General features: G+C 41.9%; 1 long non-coding RNA gene across 4 annotated transcripts in view; it reads right to left on the reverse strand.

Moving 5' to 3' along the window:
- LOC129621574 (uncharacterized) overlaps positions 1 to 26,319 on the reverse strand; it is a 63,812-nt gene extending 37,493 nt beyond the window's left edge. For 2 of the 4 annotated variants that reach the window (XR_008699457.1, XR_008699455.1), the window contains exons 1-2: positions 25,628 to 26,319; positions 18,198 to 18,329 (exon numbers count right to left, since the gene is read on the reverse strand). This is a non-coding gene — a long non-coding RNA (uncharacterized LOC129621574). Of the gene's footprint in view, positions 1 to 4,392; positions 4,485 to 18,197; positions 18,330 to 25,627 lie in introns of all 4 variants that reach the window. The other 2 variants (XR_008699456.1, XR_008699458.1) reach the window with 2 other exon arrangements.
- Positions 26,320 to 26,551: the final 232 nt, after the last annotated feature.

A 26,551-nucleotide genomic window follows, 5' to 3' on the forward strand; every position in this document is an offset into this window, starting at 1 on the left:
GTGTTTAAAAAACAAACAAAACACACAAAAAAACTACGTCATTAAGAGTGTTTTTACCAGATTCTAGAAGCATTGATTATTTAGTGACAAGTAGTCATGCATTGGAGAAGGAAATGGCAACCCACTCCAGTGTTCTTGCCTGGAGAATCCCAGGGATGGGAGAGCCTGGGGATGGGAGAGCCTGGTGGGCTGCCGTCTATGGGGTCGCACAGAGTTGTACACGACTGAAGTGACTTAGCAGCAGCAGCAGCAGCAGCCATGTATTGATGTGAGAGTTGGACTGTGAAGAAAGCTGAGCACCGAAGAATTGATGCTTTTGAACTGTGGTGTTGGAGAAGACTCTTGAGAGTCCCTTGTACGTCAAGGAGATCCAACCAGTCCATTCTAAAGGATATCAGTCCTGGGTGTTCTTTGGAAGGAATGATGCTAAAGCTGAAACTCCAGTACTTTGGCCACCTCATGCGAAGAGTTGACTCATTGGAAAAGACTCTGATGCTGGGAGGGATTGGGGGCAGGAGGAGAAGGGGATGACAGAGGATGAGATGGCTGGATGGCATCACCAACTCGATGGACGTGAGTTTGAATGAACTCCAGGAGTTGGTGATGGACAGGGAAGCCTGGCGTGCTGCAATTCATGGGGTCACAAAGAGACATGACTGAGCTACTGAACTGAACTGAACTGAACTGAGTCTCTACTTCGTCATCTGACTATGACTCTATTTGAATCTTGGCTAATCCAAATCAGTTCCCTCAACAGTCTTCCTGGTCAGTTTCACAATTCCATAGTTGCAGGCTGAGTGTACCAAATACATCTTATTCTGCTCCTCAAAAGATGTGCCATTCGGCCAAGAAAAGAAATGATGCCACAAAACAAGCTCCCCAATACTGATCAAGTCCCTGTTTTTAATAAAACTATGACAAATTCTTTAATGGTTTTAATAGTATTAATTTCCTTTGTATATTCTGTATTGAGCCCTTAACCTGAAAGATAATGAACTTAACACACAGAAAATCCGTTATGATTCACTTTGTGGATTTTCTAAAGTTTTTATTCCAAGCTGAAAGTCTCCATTGCTCAGGGCCCTGCCAGATTGCCACCTCCCAATTAGTTTAGGCTAAATATGACTGGAAAGGTATCATTTAGGTCGGTTCCATTGCTCAACCATGTTCCACTCTTTGCGACCCCATGGACTGCAGCACACCAGGCTTCCCTATCTATCAACAACCCCCAGAGCTTGCTCAAACTCATGCTCATTGAGTCAGTAATACTATCAAACCATGTCATCCTCTGTCGTCCTGTTCTCCTTCTGCTTTCAATCTTACCAGCATCAGGGTCTTTTCCAATAAATCAGTTCTTTGCATCAGGTGGCCAAAGTACTGGAGCTTCAGGTTTAGCATCAGTCCTTTCAATGAATATTCAGCATGGACTGGTTCAATCTCCTTACAGTCCACGGGACTCTCAAGAGTCTTCTCCAACACCACAGTTCAAAAAAGGAGAGTGAAAAAGCTGGCTTAAAACTCAACATTCAAAAAACGAAGATCACTTCATCCAGCGCTCAGCTTTCTTTATGGTCCAACTCTCACATTTATACATGACTACTGGAAAAACCATAGCTTTGACTAGACAGACCTTTGTTGGTAAAGTAATGTCTCTGCTTTTTAATATGCTGTCTAGGTTGGTCATAGCTTTTGTTCCAAGGAGCAAGCATCTTTTAATTTCATGGCTGCAGTCACCATCTGCAGTGATTTTGGAGCCCAAGAAAATAAAGTCTGTCACTGTTTCCATTGTTTCCCCATCTATTTGCCATGAAGTGATGGGGCCAGATGCCATGATCTTAGTTTTTTGAATGTTGAGTTTTAAGTTAGAGCTTTCACTCTCTTCTTTCACTTTCGTCAAAAGTTTCTTCACTTTCTGCCATAAGGGTGGTGTCATCTGCATATCTGAGGTTACTGATACTTCCCCTGGCAATCTTGATTCCAGCTTGTGCTTCATCCAGTCCAGCATTTCACATGACGTACTCTGCATATAAGTTAAATAAGCAAGGTGACAATATACACTCTTGATGTACTCCTTTCCCAATTTGGAACCAGTTCATTGTTCCACATCCAGTTCTAACTGTTGCTTCTTGACCTGCATACAGATTTCTCAGGAGGTAGGTCAGGTGGTCTGGTATTCCCAGCTCTTTCAGAATTTTCCAGTTTGTTGTGATCCACACAATCAAAGGCTTTAGCGTAATCAATGAAGCAGATGTTTTTCTGGAATTCTCTTGCTTTTTCTATGATCCAACAGATGTTGGCAATTTGATCTCTGGTTCCTCTGCCTTTTCTAAATCCAGCTTGAACATCTGGAAGTTCACAGTTCATGTACTGTTGAAGCCTGGCTTGGAGAATTTTGAGCATTACTTTGCTAGCATGTGAGATGAGTGCAATTGTGTGGTAGTTTGAGTATTCTTTGGCATTGCCCTTCTTTAGGATTAGAATGAAAACTGACCTTTTCCAGTCCTGTGGCCACTGCAGCATTTTCCAAAATTGCTGGCATATTGAGTGCAGCACTTTGGCAGCATCATCTTTTAGGATTTGAAACAGCTCAACTGGAATTTTATCACCTCCACTAGCTTTGTTCATAGTGATGCTTCTTAAGGCCCACTTGACTTCACATTCCAGGATGTTTGGCTCTAGGTAGGTGATCACACCATTGTGGTTATTGGGGTCATTAGGATCTTTTTTGTATAGTTTTCTGTGTATTCTTGCCACATCTTCTTAATATCTTCTGCTTCTGTTAGGTCCATACCATTTCTGTCCTTTATTGTGCCCATCTTTGCATGAAATGTTCCCTTGGTATCTCTATTTTTCTTGAAGAGGTCTCTAGTCTTCCCAATTCTATTATTTTCCTCTATTTCTTTGCATTGATCACTGAGGAAGGCTTTCTTATCTCTCCTTGCTATTCTTTGAAACTCTGCATTCAGATGGATATATCTTCCCTTTTCTCCTTTGCAACCCCATGGACTGTAGCCTGCCATCCTCTATCCATGGAATTCTCCAGGCCAGAATACTGGAGTGGGTAGCTCTTCCCTTATCTACGGGATCTTCCCAACTTAGGGATTGAACCCAGATGTCCCACATAGCAGGTGAATTCTTTATTGTCTGAGCCACCAGGAGAGCCCCTGGAAAGGTACACCAGCTATCAAAGTCAGGATTCCAGATTTTGCTATAATTTGGGTTCAAATCTATGCTTTTCAGCTAAGGTATTGATTGTAATCATTGTTCACAAGTGTTAATGAAAGTTTCAGTTTTTAAAATATATAATTTTATTTTTCCCATTTTTAGTATATGTGCTGCTGAAGTAAACACATGTTTTTGTTATTATTCTCCCTCTTTCATAAAAATAATAACATGCCATGATTAGAAAGTGGTTCTTACTCCAGGAATTATTTAAACTACATAAAGTAGCTTCTATGGAAGACATGTCTTAAACAAGACACTTGTTTTCATGAAAGACAATTTCTCAAAGTCTACCCAACAGAGAAGAGGGGGCTCTTTTTAAGAGCAAAGCAGAACCCCCTGGTGATCCAGTGCTTAAGAATCTGCCTGTGTGGATCACAACAAAGTGTGGAAAATTCTAAAAGAGATGGGAATACCAGACCACCTGACCTGCCTCCTGAGACATCTGTATGCAGGTCAGGAACCAACAGTTAAAACTGGACATGGAACAACAGACTGTTTCCAATTTGGGAAAGTAGTACATCAAGGCTGTATATTGTCACCCTGCTTATTTAACTTACATGCAGAGTACATCATGTGAAATGCTGGGCAGGATGAAGCACAAGCTGGAATCAAGATTACTGGGAGAAATATCAATAACCTCAGATATGCAGATGACACCACCCTTGTGGCAGAAAGCAAAGAACTAAAGAGCCTCTTTAGTTGGCTGGTTCGATCTCAGCAAGGAGATCCAACCAGTCCATCCTAAAGGAAATCAGTCCTGAATATTCATTGGAAGGACTGATGTTGAAGCTGAAACTCCAATACTTTGGCCACCTGATGCGAAGAACTGACTCATTTGCAAAACCCCTGATGCTGGGAAAGATTGAAGGTGGGAGGAGAAGGGGACGACAGAGGATGAGATGACTGTATGGCATCACCAACTCAATGGACACGAGTGTGAGTAAACTCCAGGAGTTGGTGATGGACAGGAAGGCCTGGCATGCTGCAGTCCCTGGGGTTGCAAAAAGTTGGATATGACTGAGAGACTGAAGTGAACTGAACTGCCAGTGCAGGGGATGTGAGTTAGATCCCCGGTCCGGGAAGATCCCACATGCCTCAGGGCAACTTAGTCCATGTGTGACAACTACGGAGCCCTCGTTCCACAGCCACTGAAGTCTGTGCACTTACAGCTTGAGCTCTGCACAGGAGAAGCCACCGCAATGAGAAGCCTGCACACCACAACTAGAGAGCAGCCTCTTCTCGATCCAGTTACAGAAAGTCTGCACGCAGCAACGAAGACCCAGCGCAGCCAAAAATACATAAATAAAAATTTTAAAATAATAATATAAAATATATTTTTTTAAAAGAGCAGGGCAAAGCCTGATTTAAATTTCCCCTCACTACCAACTGGAAAGACACGGCTCATTGGCCAGCATCTCTCTTGAGCTCCTTGTTTCTGCTCCAGCTTTCTCCCTGCATGACCTGCCATTTGTTAAGGTTTTAGACTGGAAGATACTCCAACATTCTGTTCTTTTGCCTCTACCCCAACTCACCCCCCAAAAACTCCCAGCTAGATCCACGTGCCTCAGAGCAGGACTCCAAGGCCCAGCCTGCTGCCTTTGACCCTCCCACTTCAACATCATAACCAAGGTTTCCCAGTTCTGACTTAACCTTCTGGATTCTGCTGGGACTTAACCCAGGCTTCTCTTGGACCCTCTCAGTTTGTATATTACTAGTTCTATGGGGACTCTTTTGATACACCCTAAATTGTATATTTGTATTCATTTAAATCCTCATTGCATTTGAACAGTTCTTCTCTGTGGAGGCCAAATGTTTTTGAGAATGAGCTGGTCTCTAATAACTAGAGCAGCCATATAGTTCATCATTCATATCTGAACATGATTGAAGGTAAAGGGAGATGCTATCTGGATAAGATGCTGGGGCCACAGATTCAAGCAAGACACACAGTCATTCTAGTAATGAGGCAAAGAGTCGCCTCCTGCACGGATTCTGGAATCACGTCCTCTGGACTCCCCACTGGGGAGAGAGGATGGTCAGAGCAGAGTGGACTGAGAAAAGCGGAGGTGGGAAGAAAAAAGGGAAAGAGGAGGAAGCAAAGTGGGACGAGACAAGAGAAAGGCTGAATTCACTATTGCATGACTTCTGGTTGATAAAGTCACAGTCTCTAAGATATACTAACTAGAGCCTCTGCAAGAAGACGACTGGAGAATGAACTGAAGAATCTAAGGTAAGCTCACCTAAGCAGAGCCCACAGTTAATCCAGCTGCTAGGTCTTTACACCATATTGTCTGATTTTTTTCAACATTCTCTATGGGTTGTGACTAATCTTAGATCTGGGCTGGGGAAACAAAGTCGTTATATGTGTAGCTAGATTATAGAACTACAGAAAGTCCTCCCTATCCATGAGTTCCACATATGTAAATTCAACCAGCTGGGCATCAAAAATATTTGGAAAAAAAATTCCAGAAAGTTCCAAAAAGCAACACTTGAATTTTCTGTATGCTGGCAACTATTTGTGTAGCATTTACATTATATTAGGTATTATAAGTGTCCTGGAGATGACAGAGTAAATGGGAGGATGTGCACAGGCTATATGCAAATACTACGTAAGGGCCATTTTATATAAAGTCCTATAGATTTTACTATATGCAGGAGTCCTGAAACCAGTCCTCGTTTAGTATCAAGTGATGCTATACAAAGCTTTTCACTTTTCCTTTAACGTTATAATCCTTCTGCCAATGAATTAGCATCACTGCCGCAAGCCAGGAATGACTCTGCATAAAGCAAATGCCACAAAAGGAGTCAATTATTAGCTTTTAGGTTTTTAACATCTTGGCCTCAAGAGAACAGAAAGAATTAAAGCATGTACAATAGATGTGGGAAAAGAAGTGATGAGTAATAATAAAGAAGCTTTCCCATCCATGCTGCTCCCCATCCTCCAGGCTAAGTTTTCCCCTCACCCCTTCCACCAGCCAGGGAAAGAGAGAGTAGACTAAGTAGATGCCGTCCCAGGTGGCTCAGTGGTAAAGAACCTGCCTGCCAATGCAGGAGACACAGGAGATGGGGGTTCTACCCTTGGGTCGGGAAGATCCCCTGGAGAAGGCAATGGTAACCCTCTCCAGTATTCTAGCCTGGAAAATCCCATGGACAGAGGAGCTTGGTGGGCTACAGTCCATGGGGTCACAAAGAACTGGACACAAATGAGTGACTGAGCATGTATGCATGCAGACTAACTAGAGGTGATGAGTCCTTGATGAAAAAGGTCTGAACTCTGATCCTTTCCTAGGATGAAGTAGAAAGAATGTGCCATAGCAGAAACTCCAGATACATTTGGGAATAGTAGTACAGAGGAAAACTGTTTACTTTCCCAAGGAGACCCTTCAGTTCAGTCGCTCAGTCGTGTCTGACTCTTTGCGACCCCATGAATCACAGCACGCCAGGCCTCCCTGTCCATCACCAACTCCCGGAGTTCACTCAGACTCATGTCCATCGAGTCAGTGATCCCATCCAGCCAACTCATCCTCTGTCGTCCCCTTCTCATCCTGCCCCCAATCCCTCCCAGCATCAGAGTCTTTTCCAATGAGTCAACTCTTCGAACGAGGTGGCCAAAGTACTGGAGTTTCAGCTTTAGCATCATTCCTTCCAAAGAAATCCCAGGGCTGATCTCCTTCAGAATGGACTGGTTGGATCTCCTTGCAGTCCAAGGGACTCTCAAGAGTCTGAAGGCAAAAACCAGGGAAATATGACTGTCTACTCTGCCCTGGCAGATGAGTTTGAAAAATTCTCAGGGTAGAGCTATGAATGGAAGGGGTTGGGGGTAGTGCTGGGGATCTGGAATGATTCTTGTGTTCTCAAGAGTGCCATGGAAGTGACAAATGGCTGTGAATTGGCCCTACCAGGTGTAGTGCTAGAAAAACATGGAACTGTCAAGATTGTCTTGTGTGCCCAGGATGGTCCCCAGTTAGCTGACCCAGTGAAAGTGAGTGTTAGTTTCTCAGTCATGTCCAACTCTTTGCAACCCCATGGACTATATATAGCCTGCAAGTCTCCTCTCCATGAGCCAGACCCAAAGTTGCTGTAATATAGCCCACACACTGCTGGTCAGCAGTAAACAGTAAGTGTCCACATTCCATCTAAGTAGCTGCGCTAGTCAAGAGTGATGGCAGTTTAGATGAGATGCTTCCCCTACCCTAACCTTCATTCATGGGCATGATAAAAGCCTCAAAGTTAAAAGCTTTCTTTCATAAAGAAAGCCAGAACTCTTAAATGACTGAAGTTAAGTTTCTACTGTCTGGAATAAAGAGAGTTTATTATAAGTATTCCCAGGTGGCACTAGGGGTAAAGAATCCATCTGCCAATGCAGGAGACTCAGGAAACATGGGTTTAATTCTTGGGTTAGGAAGATCCCCTGGAGAAGGAAATGGCAACTCACTCCAGTATTATTGCCTGGGAAATCCTGTGGACAGAGGAGACTGGTGGGCTACAGTCCATGGGGCTGCAGAGAGTCGGACACAACTGAGCAACTAAACACAGCACAATATAAGTATTAACTTCATTTACAGAAAAATAAGCTTACTTTATCCATAACTGGGTCTACAATCCAAGATTTGTGTGTATGATATGCACCCCATCCCATGTCCTTTCTCTTCCAAGTCCAGGTAGGATGCCTCATCAGGGCATGGGTATCTCTTATTTCCCCCTAATGCTTCTCAACATTGCACCAGTCCTGGGAACTAGTTGCTTTGTGTTGATTTTATAGCCACGACTGCCGTGGAGAATTTCTCTCTCAAGTATTTCATTGTTTGTGTGTTTTATGCACCATTTCCCTCCAGAAAACAGCCATCTGCTCTGAAGTCAGTATAACTGCATCACTTCTCTGTTCTTTTCATTCGAGGCTTGACCTTAGATGATGTGGACTTCTAAACACATGAGGCTAAAGAAAAAGTTCTTATCTAATTAGGCATGACCCAACACATTGGAAAAACTACTTGAAATAAGATAACCTGGGGGTGAAGGGTAGGGGCCTTCCCTGGTTGGAATACACACATATACACATACATACATACAAACAGACCCAGAATGAAAAAAGAAGGTTCTACTAACCTTCAAGAGAACTCTATTGCCTTTTATACTCTGAAATTAGACATAAAATTAACCTCCTAATTGTAAGTTTAATATATTAGCATTGTATTTAGCTTCACAATTATGTAGCAGGTAAAATTTCTGAAACTCAAGTTATCAAGTATGCTAAAACATAACTCACTTTATTTGATAATTTTACAGACCTAAGTTAATCAAGGTCCATGTCTCCCTTTCTCCACAGACATTCTAAGCTGGGGGTAGGCTGAGGCCAGTAACCAGTGGGAAGGAGTGGCCTGGTGTTCACTGATCACTGAGATGTAGCTTGTACCATCTGGTCTTTGGACATCACACCAGATGGCCTCTGGTTATAGCCAAGTGTCCTCAGTCACTCTCTTGCATCAGATTACCATGTCCACACACTCCAGCCCTCATCCCAGTTAAAAGCCCCTTGGGATCCGCTGACCTTCACTCCATCACCCCCTTAGCGCTCCCAGGAGCAAGGCAAACGTCTTCCTGTATGTGTGCAGGAGTCAGAGAGCTGTGAAAAATCCTCTTTTGTTCCTATTTTTCCTCCTATATTGTTCCTCTACCATGCCACCTGGACCATGTTTGAGTACTACATTCTTAATGTATGTCTAATATCTCTGCCAGGACCTTAACTCTGAGTCACTGAAGCCAAGATTTAGTCTCTGATAGAAATTTAGAACATATTTTTAGGAATTCAAAAGCAGAGAGTCAACATCTGCATTTCCCCCCATTCTTTCCCTTCTCCAGGGCCAATGAATGGCACTCCTGATCCAAATGAATGCAGCTGACAAAGGAGACAGGAGAGAGGGGAAGTCACTGCAATTAGGAGCAGAACGAGGGGACTTGGCGTTAGTCTGACAAAAACACTATTCCACTCCAGTCTCTTGGGTGGGATGCTTTGTTTACGCACTTGAATCATTTCCTCTGCTCCCCCAGTTCCCATATTGCTGAGGGTTACTTTCTTCACAGGCCTCACATCTAACCTCTTGTTCTTTGGCATTTTCTTGCTCTGCATCCCTTTGACCTGCCCTTCTTTACAATCTTGCCTCTCTTCCTGATGCTATGCTGGCTGGCAGATGCTGCCTGGTGAAAAAGGAAACAGTCAATAGTGCTATATTTGGGCATTCCTCCTCCCTTGCCTCTGCCTCCTTTTTTCTCTCCCTTCCTTCCTGACTCAAGGTGTCAACTGTCACACAGGTAGCTGCTGCCAGAAGTGAGGATGGCGAATCCAGCAGGAGTCCGGGGAAGGAGGCTGGCAGAGGCCGTAAACCTTTATGCCCCCTCCTTGACAAACATCACAGAACCCTATTTTCTGTAGGGTAATTGCCTTGTTGACTATAGTCAATTCTCTTCTTTAAATTTTTGGGGGTGAAATTTGTTTTTTAAATGTTTTCTGCACTTGAAGCATAGCTTTTATTTATGCTTTGAGGGAAAAGCTATCTCTGTAGCAGCACAGCTCTAAAGAGGAAACATGATTAACACAGAGTTCACTCCTATCAAGGCCTTTAGGAATGTTCTTTTTCACAAAGGGAAGGTCATTCTGACCATGTTTTCAAAAAGCTTAGGGTAGTCCTAAGAGGTGCCTTCCAGATAGATGATTCAAGACAGCATTTGTCTCTGCCATAAGAAATATCCTTTTATTATTAAACTCCCTCAGTATTAAGTACACACCTGACTAGTATTCATCGTAAGAAAGGACATACTATGGGCTCAGAAATTCTGTGTGCGTGCCTCTGTGTGTCTTGCATTATCTTACTGTTGTGTTCTCCATCACATGTGCTGCCTCACACGTTCAGCTGGAGTAATTTCTCAGACAGTGCAATTTCAACTGAAAATCGCATGACTTTAAAGAAATTTGCATACCCTTGCGTTTTGCTTTTATTTATCCAGAATCCCAAAGTGAATTATAAATGGTTCCTATAACCAGTTCACTTCTGAGTTGAGCATCTCTCCTGGGTGAGAAGAACGATGTTAGGCCCAGAGAAGAGATAAAGATGACTAAGACCTTCCTTGTCTGCAAGAAGTTAGTAACCAAGTGAGGAACTTCAGTTCAGTTCAGTTCAGTCTCTCAGTCATGTCCGACTCTTTGCGACCCCATGAACCACAGCACCCCAGGCTTCCTGTCCATCACCAACTCCCAGAGTTTACTCAAACTCATGTTTGAGTCGATGATGCTATCCAACCATCTGATCCTCTGTCGTCCCCTTCTCCTCCTGCCCTCAATCTTTCCCAGCATCAAGGTCTTTTCCAATGAGTCAGTTTTCACATAGGGGGCCAAAGCATTGGGGTTTCAGCTTCAACATCAGTCCTTCCAATGAACACCCAGGACTGATCTCCTTTAGGATGGACTGGTTGGATCACCTTGCAGTCCAAGGGACTCTCAAGAGTCTTTTCCAACACCACAGTTCAAAAGCATAAATTCTTCCGCACTCAGCTTTCTTTATAGTCCAACTCTCACATCCATACATGACCACTGGAAAAACCATAGCCTCGACTAGACGGACCTTTGTTGACAAAGTAATGTCTCTGCTTTTTAATATGCTGTCTAAGTTGGTCATAACTTTCCTTCCAAGGAATAAGCATCTTTTAATTTCATGGCTGCAGTCACCATCTGTAGTGATTTTGGAGCCCAGAAAAATAAAGTCTGACACTGTTTCCACTGTTTCCCCATCTATTTGCCAAGAAGTGATGGAACTGGATGTCATGATCTTAGTTTTCTGAATGTTGAGCTTTAAGCCAACTTTTTCATTCTCCTCTTTCACTTTCATCAAGAGGCTCTTTAGTTCTTCTTCACTTTCTGCCATAAGGGTGATGTCATCTGCATATCTGAGGTTACTGATACTTCTCGCAGAAATCTTGATTCCAGCTTGTGCTTCTTCCAGCCCAGCAAGACAAGCATTCAAACAAAGCCCTAGCATACAGGGCAGAATGGAATACATGTACAAAGGAGGTACCAGCCAACCTGGGCCAAGGGTACCTGAGAAGGAAGGATAAATTCTGGGAGTCAGGAAACTTTCTGGAGAAGGAGACCTTGATACATAAGGATATTTGATTTGGAGAACAAGAGAAAGGATCTCCAGCATGAGGGAAAGCAGAGAGCATCTCTAATTTATAATTTTACCACATTAATTAAAAAAAAAGAATTTTATCAGTTCAGTTCAGTTCAGTCACTTAGTTGCATCCAATTCTTTCCGACCCCATGGACTGCAGCACACCAGGCTTCCCTGTCCATCACCAACTCCTGGAGCTGGCTCAAACTCATGTCCATCAAGCCATTCAACCATCTCATCCTTTATCGTCCCCTTCTTCTCTTGCCTTCAGTCTTTTTCAGCATCAGGGTCTTTTCCAATGAGTCAGTTCTTTGCATCAGGTGGCCAAACTATTGGAGTTTCAGCTTTAGCATCAGTCCTTCCAATGAATATTCAGGACTGATTTCCTTTAGGATTGACTGGTTTGATCTCCTTGAAGTCCAAGGGACTCTCAAGAGTCTTCTCCAACACCACAGTTCAAAAGCATCAATTCTTTGGTGCTCAGTTTTCTTTATAGTCCAACTCTCACTTCCATACATGACTACTGCAAAGACCATAGCTTTGACTAGATGGACCTTTGTCAGCAAAATAATGTCTCTGCTTTTTAATAGGCTGTCTAGGTTGGTCATAGCTTTTCTTCCAAGCAGCAAGCATCTTTTAATTTCATGGCTGCAGTCACCATCTGCAGTGATTTTGGAGCCCAAGAAAATACAGACTCTCACTGTTTCCATTGTTTCCCCATTTATTTGCCATGAAGTGATGGGACCAGATACCATGATCTTTGTTTTTTGAATGTTGAGTTTTAAGTCAGCTTTTTCACTCTCCTCTTTCACTTTCATCACGAGGCTCTTTAGTTCCTCTTCGCTTTCTGCTGTAAGGGTGGTGTCATCTGCATATCTGAAGTTATTGATGTTTCTCCTGGCAATCCTGATTCCAGCTTGTGCTTCATCCATCCCAGCATTTCGCATGATGTACTCTGCATATAAGTTAATCAGGGAGACAATATACAGCCTTGACGCACTCCTTTCCCAATTTGGAACCAGTCTGTTGTTCCATGACTAGTCCTAACTATTGCTTCTTGACCTGCATACAGATTTCTCAGGAGGCAGGTCAGGTGGTCTGGTATTCCCATCTCTTGAAGAATTTTCCAGTTTGTTGTGATCTACACAATCAAAGGCTTTGGCATAATCAATAAAGCAGAAGAAGATGTTTTTCTGGAATTCTCTTGCTTTTTCTATGATCCAACAGATGTTGGCAATTTGATCTCTGGTTCCTCTGCCTTTTCTAAATCCAGCTTGAACATCTGAAAGTTCATGGTTCATGCACTGTTGAAGCCTGGCTTGGAGAATTTTGAGCATTACTTTGCTAGCGTGTAGGATGAGTGCAATTGTGCAGTGGTTTGAGCATTCTTTGGCATTGCCCTTCTTTAGGATTGGAATGAAAACTGACCTTTTCCAGTCCTGTGGCCACTGCTACGTTTTCCAAAATTGCTGGCACATTGAGTGCAGCACTTTTACAGCATCATCTTTTAGGATTTGAAATAGCTCAAATGGAATTCCATCACCTCCACTCAATTTGTTCATAGTGATGCTTTCTAAGGCCCATTTGACTTCACATTCCAGGATGTCTGGCTCTAGATGAGTGATCACACCATTGTGATTATCTGGGTCATGAAGATATTTTTTGTATAGTTGGTCTGTGTATTCCTGCCACATCTTTTTAATATCTTCTGTTTCTGTTAGCTCCATACCATTTCTGTCCTTTATTGAGCCCATCTTTGCATGAAATGTTCCCTTGATATCTCTAATTTTCTCGAAGAGATCTCTCGTCTTTCCCATTCTATTGTTTTCCTCTATTTCTTTGCATTGATCACTGAGGAAGGCATTCTTATCTCTTCTTGCTATTCTTTGGAACTCTGCATTGAAATAAGTATATCTTTCCTTTTCTCCTTTGCCTTTAGCTTCTCTTCTTTTCTCAGCTATATGTTTAAATATTCCTTTTTTTTTCTTCTAGAAACTTCTGTTTGCAAGTCTTCCTGTTTATCTCCCCAAAGTATATCTTAAAAGTATATCACATTTCTACTCAAAAACTGTCCAGAGAACCTCATGCCCTGGACGCATGGATTCCAAACTCCTCACTGGACATTCAAGACATTTCTTACCCAGACCCAAACCTTCACTCCTGCTTTGAGCTAACTGATCTTCTGCATCAGACATCACACAGTGAAAGACTATGAACTAGGTATACATCCACAATGTTTGAATTTGTAGTCTACATTTGAAAGCCAACATATTTATTCTCCAGTGGTAAAAAAAAAACAAACAGAGCTCCCTGAAGATGTGGTTGATTCCAGGCCTGGAGCAAAGAAAATACAAGATGGGCCTGGAAGATTATATAGTATCAGAAAATAAGGAAGTGCTCACAAAAAGATGGGAGCAAGTCAAAAGGATATAGGAACTAATGTTGACAAGATCCCAGTGGCCAAATCTAGGCAGTGTGAGCAACAAAATGATAATGATAGCATTGATTATACTTTATACCATGAAATAAAATCATATAGATTAGTCCATACTAATAGAAATTAAATAATTAAATAAATAATTAAATGGGGGAATAGGGAGCAGTTTTCCTGACAGAACAATTCTAACCAATAAAAGTAGAATGAATGAGGGAAACACAAAATCACCACTAGGGAAACATCACTGTAATCATTGCTATAGGCAAGATCCACTGGTGGATGTTAAAATCAGTGGACAAAGGTTTGAGAAAGTATGAGGCACTTATAGAGCCCCCAGAATATCTCCAAAATATTTATCACTGACATTGGAAAAGATGGTTATTTTTCAACGGAAAAACACGGCAGATATTGCCTTTACCAAATGATCAAAGTGGACATCATCAGTACTAAGACATATTGACATCATGTACCCTTGATATGATGCACTGAAAAAAGACACAGTGTTGCTTCTGTAGCATTTTGACAAAAGTTCATCATCTCACCTTAACCATGAGAAAAGATCCAACACATATTGACAGAAACTTTATGAAATAACTGAACAGTAATCATTCAAACTGTCAAGATCATGAAAGATAAGAAAAGATTGAAGAACTGTCCCAGATTAGAGGAGACCAAAGAAACACAACTACTAGAAATCAGATCCTGGAACAGAAAAAAGGCCATTGGAGAAAAACTGGAAAATCTGAATAAGCACTACAGTTTCAATAGTACTCTAATAGCAATCTTAATTTTGTAGTTTTTAATCATTATACTATGAGTCTATAAGTCATTAACATTAGTGAAAGCTGGGTAAAGCTTGTACATGAACTCCATATTAATTTTTCAGTTTTTCTGTAAGTCTAAAATTATTTTTAAATGAAAAGTTAAAGAAATACTTCACACCTCTGAATTTCCATACTATCTGGGAAAATTGAAAAGTCCAATAGCCACCTTCCTTTAAATAGGGTGTATTTTCCAGTTTACCACAGTCCTTTCTCCTCTGCATGTGGCCATGTTTTATTTATTTCTTATGCTATAAGCCTGATTCCAATAAATATTTGAACTTGGGATTTTTTACTTAATGAAACTCCTGAGCCCCAGGCCCAATGGTCTACCTGCTGTTCTCTAAACAAGCTTTGTCTTCAGCTTTTCTCTACCTGTACTTCTGCTCAAGCTGTTCTTTCTGTTGAGAATGATTTCCCGCCTCTATCCCTAATCCTACTTATTTCATTTAGTCTTTCTAACGTGCAGACTACCTCCTCTATGAAGCTTCCATCCATTAGTTGAGTACAACTGTCTCTCCTTTGAACAAATAGAATTTGGTATTCCTTGGAAAATAGCACCCTGCATCAATTGCTTAATAAACTGTAGTTATGTGTCAGGCATGTTTTCCTAAGTGCTGGGGACACCCAGATGAACAATATGTCATCTTTTCTCATCAACGATCTTTTAGACCTAGAAAGCCACCAATTAGAATTTATGCAAGAAGTGTTGTGAGAGAGCTACAAATATCCAGAGTATCAGAGAAGGGCCCTTTTTGAGGGGTGAGGCAATTCAGTTGAGTCTTGAAGGAAAATGAGGAATTGGGTAGAGTGATGAAGACAAGAGTAGGGAAGAGCCTCCAGATGAGGGAAAAACTTGATCAACAGCCTGAACACCTGAAAGGGCAACTATCAGCAGCTTAGGTGCATGTGTTTGGCAGGTAAAGTTGGGCACATGGCCTTGTGCAGCAGCCAGGTAGCCAGGTCTATATGTACTTGATCACTCTCACTCAATTAGTAACTCCTTGAGGATAGAGGAACTTAGGGGACAGAAGGAAAAACATTAAACTTGACCATGTAGAACATTCAGACACTATGATCACCAACCAACCTGCACAGATGCTGGGCCAATGGGAATAGACATTGACTACAAAACCTGTAAGTGCAAACCAGGGTGTGCTATCTGATCTGCTATGGTTGAGGAACAGTGACCTGATTTATGTAAACTGCCAGGCATAGTACTTGGGATAAGCAATTAATAAGGATAAGTGATGAACTAAGATTGCCGGGAAAAATATCAATAACCACAGATATGCAGATTACACCACCCTTCTGGCAGAAAGTGAAGAGGAACTAAAAAGCCTCTTGATGAAAGTGAAAGAAGAGAGTGAAAAAGTTGACTTAAAGCCCAACATTCAGAAAACAAAGATCATGGCATCTGGTCCCATCACTTCATGGCAAATAGATGGGGAAACAGTGGAAACAGTGTCAGACTTTATTTTTCTGGGCTCCAAAATCACTGCAGATGGTGATTGCAGCCATGAAATTAAAAGACGCTTACTCCTTGGAAGGAAAGTTATGACTAACCTAGATAGCATATTCAAAAGCAGAGACATTACTTTGCCAACAAAGGTCCATCTAGTCAAGACTATGGTTTTTCCAGTGGTCATGTATGGATGTGAGAGTTGGACTGTGAAGAAAGCTGAGCCCCAAGAATTGATGCTTTTGAACTGTGGTGTTGGAAAAGACTCTTGAGAGTCCCTTGGACTGCAAGGTGATCCAACCGGTCCATTCTAAAGGAGATCAGCCCTGGGTGTTCTTTGGAAGGAATGATGCTAAAGCTGAAACTCCAGTACTTTGGCCACCTTATGTGAAGAGTTGACTCATTGGAAAAGACTCTGATGCTGGGAGGGATTGGGGGCAGGAGGAGAAGGGGACGACAGAGGATGAGATGGCTGGATGGCATCACCGACTTGATGGACGTGAGTCTGAGTGAACTCCAGGAGTTGGTGATGGACAGGGAGGCCTGGCGTGCTGCGATTCATGGGGTTGCAAAGAGTTGGACACGACTAAGTGACTGAACTGAACTGAACTAAAGAGTTAGTTATTAGAACCATGTCTCGGGCACCGGTATGTTTTCTATCTCATTTAATTCCTTTAACAACTCTGTGAGACAGATATTATTCTTTCTACATTTAACAATGGAAGAAAATAAAATTGAGCAAGGTTAAGAAACTCATCCAAGATCACAAAGCTAAGAAGGATCAAAGCTGAGATCTGAAATCCCAAGTATTCAGTTCAGTTTGGTTTAGACTTCAGTACCAGCTACATAATTTGCAGAGCCAAGTACAAAATTGTGGTCCCTTCATCAAAAATTACTAGGAGTTTCAAGGCAGTGTCAGAAGAACATTAACCAAGTGCAGGACCCTTCCAAGTGTGGGGTCCTTCTAAATGTGAGGTCCTTCTAAGCACAGAGACCTGTGTGATGGCACAAGCTGTATTTCTGATAAGCTGGTCCTGACTGTGTTGTTGCCAAAATACCAGAGTGTTCTGGAAAGTGAACTGGCATGAAGGAAAGCCTGAGCATAAGCCTTAGGAATGAAAAGAGTGAATATGGGACAAATCTCTACCCCCTTGATGCTTCATAAATGCCATTGTAATGTGTTAACAACAGCTTCTAATGAGTACAGAGGTCATTAGTAAAATAAAGAATTTAAGAAGCAGAGAAAAGAAAAGCCCACCCTGGATCTGCTGGAATACGGAATGCCAGTGGACTTTACACCACAGTATGAGTTTATTGAACTGTTCTAGTTTGTGTTCAAGGGAATCTCATTATGGTCTGGGTTAAAGACCACTAAAGACCTTTATATATCACATTTACTTTAGTTTGAATCCAGCCACTTCTTGATTTTGTGAGATTTAACATGGACACATGTATCCCAATTACGGACCATGTTAACCTAACACTTTGGAAAAACCTTCTCAGCAAGGAAACTTAATTTTAACTTTGCTCAAGTAAGAAGAGAGAGAAAATATGTAGGGAAGAGGATATCTGTTCCTGACTTACTTTGTATATTGTATATTAACGCATGTGTATAGAATCTAGAATGATGGTACTGATGAACCTATTTGCAGGGGAGCAATGGAGATGCTGACATAGAGAACAGACTTGTGGCCACAGTAAGGGAAGGAAAGGGTGGGACAAACTGAGAAAATAGCATGGAAACGTATACATTACTATATGTAAAATAGATAGCAAGTGGGAATTTGCTGTGTGACACAGGGAGCTCAGCCTGGTGTTCTCTGACAACTTAGAGGGGTGGGATGGGGTGGGAGATGGGGGTGGGGGGGCGCCTCGGGAGGGAGGGACATATGTATATGAATGTATATGTATATGAATGTGGCCGATTCATGTTGATGTATGGCAGAGGCCAACACAATGTTGTAAAGCAATTATCCTCCAATTAAAAACAAAAAAAAGGATATTTGTTGAGTCACAAGCTTGTCCCTCTCTTTGGTTTTCCTTCTCTTTGCTCTTTCCCTGAATAGTCATAAGAGATTTGATTTAGGTCATACCTGAATGGTCTAGTGCTTTTCTCCACTTTCTTCATTTTCAGTCTGAATTTGGCAATAAGGAGTTCATGATCTGAGCTACAGTCAGCTCCAGGTCTTGTTTTTGCTGACTGTATAGAGCTTCTCCATCTTTGGCTGCAAAGAATATAATCAATCTGATTTCAGTGTCAACCGTCTGGTGATGTTCCTGTGTAGAGACTTCTCTTGTGTTGTTGGAAGAGGGTGTTTGCTATGACCAGTGCATTCTCTTGGTAGAACTCTATTAGATTTTGCCCTGCTTCATTCTGTACTCCAAGGCCAAATTTGCCTGTTACTCCAGGTGTTTCTTGACTTCCTATCCCCTATAATTGGAAAAGACCCTGATGCTGAGAAAGATTGAGGGCAGGGGGAGAAGGGGACGACAGAGGATGAGATGGTTGGATGGCATCACCGACTCAATGGACATGGGTTTGGGTGGAGTCTGGGAGTTGGTGATGGACAGGGAGGCCTGGCGTGCTGCGGTTCATGGGGTCACAAAGAGTCAGACACGACTGAGCAACTGAACTGAACTGAACTGAACTGCTCTTTCCCTGAGTTTGCTAAGGAAAGCCTCCCCCGTGTTGCAGAGGCCTGCCTAAGGAGAAAAGGCTTTTCTCTCAACTCCTGCCACTTTTAGATACTCAGATGCTAAACCCATTTCCTCTGTATTAGCATTTATCTGAAGATGCTCCAACACTTCAAAAATAACATCATCATATACCAAATGGGAAAGCTGAGGAACCTTGGTGATGCCCCCTAGGCCACCCTGTACTGTGGGTTTTAAGCACAATTTCACGTCTTTTTAGGCTAAATTTTCATCAATTCTATGATGAGATGACTCAAGAGATCAACAAGCTTTTATTTGACACCTATTAAATTTCCTTTTGAGCTTCCCTTGTGGCTCAGCTGGTAAAGAATCTGCCTGCAATGCAGGAGACCTGGGTTCAGGAGGAGCCCTGCCTCCTGAGAAATCTGTGAGTGAAACTGAAAGTCACTCTGTCGTGTCCAACTCTTTGCAACCCCATGGACTATACAATCCATGAAATTCTCCAGGCCAGAATACTGGAGTGGGTAGCCTATCCCTTCTCCAGTGGAAGCCTATCCCTTCTCCAGTGGATCTTTCTGACCCAGGAATTGAACCAGGGTCTCCTGCATTGCAGGCAGATTCTTTACATAGTGAGCTATCAGGGAAGCCCTGAGAAATATGAATGCAGGTCAAGAAGCAACAGTTAGAACCAGACACGGAACAACAGACTGGTTCCAGTTTGGGAAAGGAGTATATCAAGGCTGTATATTGTCATCCTGCTTATTTAACTTATATGCAGAATACATCATGCAAAATGTTGGGCTGGATGAAACACAAGCTGAAATCAGGATTGCTGTGGAAAATATCAAAAACCTCACATATGCAGATGACACCACCCTTATGGCAGAAAGTGAAGAGGAACTAAAGAGCCTCTTGATGAAAATAAAAGAGAAGAGTGAAAAACCTGACTTAAAATTCAACATTCAAAAAACAAAGATCATGACATCTGGTCCCATCACTTCATGGCAAATAGATGGGGAAACAATGGAAACAGTGAGAATCTGTATTTTCTTGGGCTCCAAAATCACTGAAGATGGTGACTGCAGCCATGAAATTAAAAGATGCTTGCTGCTTGGAAGAAAAGCTATGACCAACCTAGACAGACTATTAAAAAGCAGAGATGTTACTTTGCTGACAAAGGTCCATCTAGTCAAAGCTATGGTCTTTTCAGTAGTCATGTATGGATGTGAGAGTTGGACTGTAAAGAAAGTTGAGCACCAAAGAATTGATGCTTTTGAGCTGTGGTGTTGGAGAAGACTCTTGAGAGTCCCTTGGACTTCAAGGAGATCCAACCAGTCAATCCAAAAGGAAATCAGTCTTGAATATTAATTGGAAGGACTGATGCTGAAGCTGAAACTCCAATACTTTGGCCACCTGATGCAAAGAACTGACTCATTGGAAAAGCCCCTGATGCTGGGAATGATTGAAGGCAAGAGGAGAAGGGGACAACAGAGGATGAGATGGTTGGATGGCATCACTGACTCAATGGACATGAGTTTGAGCAAGTTCTGGAAGTTAGTGATGGACAGGGAAGCCTGGCGTGCTGCAGTCCATGGGGTCACAGAGAGACGGACACAACTCAGCAACTGAACTGAACTGAAATTTCCTTTTATGAGTGTATCAATGATTACAGAAGGACCCACCACTGGAAATAAGAGATTTTAGATCTTCCTATAATAAGAACCCTCAGGCCCTAGTGATAATGTGATGGTGAAGGCCCTTGTCTTTTTGGTTAAGCTGGAGGTCCTCCCAACCCCTATGGAATATTAAAGAACTCACTTTCAGGTGGAAGATCATTGATGGTGTGGGGTGTGGGATGGCAAGAAATCGAGAATTTGACATCAGTTACCTGTGGGCATGTGGTTGAAAACCTTAGAAACTTGGAGTAATTTTACATAGGCCAGGAAGTTAGTAATAGGCTAAAGGAGATGTCATACTAGATTTGGTCATATCTTTTTCATTTTGAATAAAAAGAAATCTATCTCAGAAAATTAAACTCAGCGCTAAGTGAGTTGCCATAGAGTGGATTAGGACCTTCTGGGAAATGGCCAGATTTGCTAACAATGTGGCATAGTCCCCCAGCCCTGCAAAGGGATATCCTGGAGAAGTTCTGCCTGGTTCTGCACACATGAAGGCTATCAGAGAGCATAACATGGCTAGGATGGAACATGTGGCAGAGTGTGATAACTGTCCACAGATACCCATCTTGTCTTCTTCCTTTAGTCGTAGAACTAGGAATATGGTAGTCTAGTTAGAGACATTTCCCATGCTCACCTTTTTTCCCCTTTATCCTTTAAGGGAGCTTTTTTTTTTTCTTTTCTTAATTAACAACTTTACTAAATATAATTAACATACCGTACAAGTCACTCATTTATAATATATAATTCAGAGCACTTAGATATCCATAAATTATACAACCAATAATATAATCACTTTTAAAACATTTTCATCACTTGAAAAAGAAATCCTGTACCATTAGCAGGCACTTCCCAGTTTCCTCCATACTTACCCCACCTCTAGCCTCTGGCAACCACAAATTTACATTCTGTCTCTATAGATTTGGGCTTCCCTGATAGCTCAGTTTGTAAAGAATCTGCCTGCAACACAGGAGACCCCGGATTGATTCCTGGGTTGGGAAGATCCGCTGGAAAAGGGATAGGCCACCCACTCTGGTAAACTTGGGCTTCCCTTGTGGCTCAGCGGGTAAAGAATCTGCCTTCAGTGCGGGAGACCTGGGTTCGATCCCTCAGTTGGGAAGATCCCCTAGAGAAGGGAAAGTCTACCCACTCCAGTATTCTGGCCTGGAGAATTCCGTGGACTGTATAGTCCATGGGGTCCTAAAGAGTTGAACACAACTGAGCGATGTGCACTTTCACAGCACTTTCTATATAGATTTGCTGATTCTGGTCATTCCATATAAATGGAATCATATAATATGTGGTCTTTTGTGACTGACTTCTTTCACTTGGGTTTATGTTTTCAAAGTTCATCCATGTTATGGCATCCATGTTCATCTTTTTCTAAGGCTGAATTATATTCTACTACATGGCTATGCTGCTGCTGCTGCTAAGTCACTTCAGTCGTGTCCGACTCTGTGCGACCCCATAGACGGCAGCCCACCAGGCTCCCCCGTCCCTGGGATTCTCCAGGCAAGAATTCTGGAGTGGGTTGCCATTTCCTCCTCCAATGCATGAAAGTGAAAAGTGAAAGTGAAGTTGCTCAGTCGTGTCCAACTCCTAGCGACCCCATGGACTGCAGCCCACCAGGCTCCTCCATCCATGGGATTTTCTAGGCAAGAGTACTGGACTGGGGTGCCATTGCCTTCTCCGACTGTATGGCTATACCACATTTAAAATTCATTTAGCTGATGGACACTTGAGGTGTTTCTCATTTGGGGCTACTATGAATAATGCTGCTATAAAAATTAATTTATAAAATTTTACATGAATACATGTTTTGATTTCTCTTGGGCATGTATATATATCTAGGAGTAGATTGCAGGGTCATAAAGTAACTCAAGGTTTAATCATTTGAGAAACTACCTATTTGTTTTCCAGAGTGTCTACAGCTATTTTATATTTCCAATTTATCCACATCCTTACCAACATTTTCTATCTTTTTTTATTATACACATCCTAGTGGATATGAAGGTCTTCTCACTGCTTTCTGGCTTCCATAGTTTCTGATAATTAGCTGTTAATCTTAGATAATTAGCTGTTAACCTTATTCTGGGTCCCTTGTATGAGTCATTTTTCTCTTGCTGCTTTCAAATCCTCTCTCTGTCTTTAACCTTTGACAGGTTGATGTATCTGTTTGTGAATCTCTCTGTGCTTACTCTTCTTGAAGATCATTTAGTTTCTTGGATGTATTGATCAATATTTTTCAACAAATTTGAGAAATTTTAAGCCATTATTTCTTTAAATATTTTTTCTATCTGTTTCTCTTCTCATCTCCTTCTGGGACTTTCATTATGCAAGTGTTGGTAGACTTGGTGCCTACCCACAGGTATCTTAGACTGTTCATTTTTCTTAATTTTTTTCTTTTGTTCCTCAACTTGGATAATCTCAATCAACTGACCTATCTTCAAGTTCACAGATTCTCCTGACAGTTTGTCTTTTGAGCTCTTTTAGAGAATTTTTCATTTCAAGTAATATACTTTGCAACTCCAGCATTTCTGTTTGACTCTTGTTTTATAATTTCTACCTCTTTATTGATATTCTCTATTTGCTGAGATGTTATTTTCACACTTTCCTTTAATTCTTTGGAAATCAATTTTCTAAGATCCTTGAATATAGTTGTAACAGCTGATTCAAAGTTTTGATACAATAAGTCTAATATGCTATTAGGGACAAGAACAATTACAGTCAACTTATTTTTTTATGTATGGCCCATCTTTTCCTGCTTCTCTGCACACCATGCAATTTTTTTGTTAAAAACTGGACATCTTAATATAGCATGGCAACTCTGGAAGTCAGATTCCCGTTCCTAGTCTCCGCCTCCACTGCCGTCCTCTCCAGAGTGTGTTGTTGTTGGTCGTTTTGTTTTTGTTGTTGTTGCTGCTGCTACTCTTTGCTTGTTGAGTAATTTTCCTGGACTAATCTGTTGTGTATAGCCAATGATGTCTCTGCCCAGTTAGCTTGTGTGTGTGTGTGTGTGTTAAGTTGCTCAGTTGTGTCCAACTGTTTGTGACCCCAAGGACTCTAGCCCACCAGGTTCCTCTGTCCATGGAATTCTCCAGGCAAGAATACTGCAGAGGGTTGCCATTCCCTTCCCCAGGGGAGATTATCGACCCAGGGACAAACCTTGGTCTCCTGCATTATAGGTAGATTCTTTACCATCTGGGCCACCAGGGAAGCCCATGCCCAGTTAGCTTAATGATCAACTAATGATTAGACAAGAGATTTTCTTAAATGGCTTGAAAAATAAAGCTCTCAACTGTGCTCGTGTGTGTGCTGGGGCACACAGTCAGTGCCCTAGCAGTTTAAAACTCTGCCTTAGCCTTCATTACCTGCTTATGCAGAACCTGAAGGTTAGCCAGAGCTGATGTTAGAACCTTCTCATGTCTTTCTTGGGTGTGTGCACACCCCTGCACATACATGTCGGCTTCTAGGTCTCTAGGAATATGTTCAAGCTTTCTAAGCTCATTATGAGCATCTCATCCCCTAGTTTAAATTTTTGGGGGTCAGTTTTCACCAACTTGCATTCCTACCTAAAGCAGCTGGATATTAAACAATTGCTGCTAATTATTTCCAACAAATACCTTGGGGACAGGGCTATTTGCACTGAGCAAGCTCTGGGTCAGGTCAAATAAATACAAGCCCTCTAAGGCTTTTCCAGAGAACTACCAAACAGGTTGGATAGTAACAATTCTCTGGGGATGGAGCTTTTGGGGAAGCTCCAAATCCATTCTTCCCCCTCTAGTAGCTATTAGGCTGCTTGTTTTTCACAGCTGTGATGGTTGTAAGACTACTCATTTTCAGTGCTGCTGAGGAACTGGGAGAATGGGAGAAGGGCAAGCTAAAACACCAAAACTCATTGTTTTTTCCAAGATTCAGCTGTTTTTCTTGAAAAAATACTCCTCAAATTTTCATGTAACTTTGGTTAATTTCCAAGTTTCTGAAAAAGTTGATTTTGATAATCCTTACCAGTATTTTCATTGCTTTTATGGAAGAGTCTATTTTTGGAGGTCCTTCCTCTACCAATCCAGAAATGTTCCCCTAGAATCTGCACATTTACAAGATCTCCAGGTATTTGTAGGCACATAGAAGTTTGAGAAACTCTGGTTTATAGGACATCATTGGTCCCTAAACTTTCCAGATACCCTCATTTGAAGTTATCAGGTGGCTGTGGAACTTTCCAGCTGGTTTGTATCATAATCATATGTTGATAATACCTAATATGAAAAGTTTGTACTGCCAGATCCTATGATGATAAGAAACTCAGGCTCTTTCTAACTTAGTGCTTACATCTGGAAATGTTTGTATGAGCTTTGATGCTCATGTCTGCTTGCCCTTCATTAATCAGTATAAAAGTTTTCACTTGCTATAATATTTTGGCATCTTCTTTGGAAATGTGAGTTCTGGCTGTCCTAACTGAATTCAAAATACCGAATCTGTTGACCTGAGGGCAGTCAAGATGAACAAAAGAGTATCTCTCTTGGCTTTTGTTTTCTGAAAAAACCATAGTGTTTCTAGTGGAAGAGCAAGAAGGGAAAGGAGTTTACTTCCTTGGGGTCCCATTGTCCTCTGGCTGATTTGGGGTTATAATGCGAGCAAAGGTTGTGTTCTGAAAAGAAACATGGGTTGACTTTCCTCTCCTTCATCTGGGGTTCACCCCCTCACCATTTCTAATCATCTTATTTCTTATCTTTTCCTTCTTTGTCCTTCTTTCTTCCTACACCCTCCCCATTTTTCTTCTTCAGCAAGAACTCATTTATTAGCCAGCTTTCTGTGTTTCAGGGAAATTTGGGACATAAATGTAGTTTTCTTTCTTGATTGTGTTGCCCTGTGTTCTTTCTGGCTCTTCCCCCTTTCCCCAACCTGAGCCATCTCCCTTTAGCCTCATTTTATCCCAACATCCCTAAATCAAACATTATTATATGTAAAATACAGCTGCCCTTTTTGGACGTGGATGCACAACTCATCAAAGTAATTGCTTGTGTCCATTTTTAATATCCTAAAACCTGGCGATTTTGCCATTAGGGAGAAGCAACTTTTTTCATCAGATATGAAGGAGAAATTATGCTTCAAATAAGAAAAATGCTTCACCACCTTAATGGTTAATTCTGCTAAAGACCTCAATAGAAACAAAATTAAATGTAAATCATTACCTGCATGAGGAGGAAAGGGAGTGAAAATCAAGCTGTCCTGGACAAGGAGGCTGGGGGATCTTGCTGGAACTGAAACACACTGGCTCGGATTTAATGTTATCGATTAAGCACAGCTCAGTGCTTTCAGCTGGTAAGAATCAAAGTGTGAGGCTAAACACTAAATTAGCTGTGTGCTGTACCTCACAGCAGAGCCAAAGTGAGGCAGCATTTTTTATCCCTGCACCTCCCGTTGCCTGCCAAAAGGAATTCAAAGCAAGGGAAAATATGCCTCCTGTTGTTTGGGGGAGGTACAAGATACATTTAAAAATTGATTTATGCTTTAATCGCTCTTGAAGCTTCATTATTCCAAGTATTAGTCCGAAAGGCTGTCTGATCCAGCAGACTTATTTGTTAATGCACCAACGGTAGCAACAGATGTGCTGTTTTTCATCTCCGACCTGATCCACTAGCTGATTCATCTGCTTCCGTTTTCATTTTCCTGTCATTGATTTATTAATGATGTCTTACTTATCTGTGGTTCTTTGATGGGGTGGGCTTTCTCCGGCATGGTCTCAATAGAGATGTTCTGTACCTTCCCCAAACATCAAAAACCCTGCCCCCCTTTCTGGCGTTCTTTATCACCGCTCCAGAGATTAGACACTTTAATCATTTAGTAACTGAAATAACCTCTGTGGCTTGCAGAGTTTATAGCCAATTTGTCTTCAGTGCACAGAATTCAACTGCTTTTCCTTGCTAAGGAATGGGCCGTGCTTGTTACACTGCTTCTTCGGACGTGGGGGAGAGGGAAGGGAGGGGCAGTCGGTGTGCTGTGCAGACACAATGCAAATAGAGGATGACTCTGGGGAGCTCAAGACCACAAGGCATGGCTCAGCATGGCCCTGGGAACACATGTGTATATTCCATGAGGCTGTTAACCTTCTGAGT

This window comes from Bubalus kerabau, chromosome 10 (genome assembly GCF_029407905.1).
Source record: "Bubalus kerabau isolate K-KA32 ecotype Philippines breed swamp buffalo chromosome 10, PCC_UOA_SB_1v2, whole genome shotgun sequence".
NCBI classification, from domain to species: domain Eukaryota; kingdom Metazoa; phylum Chordata; class Mammalia; order Artiodactyla; family Bovidae; genus Bubalus; species Bubalus kerabau.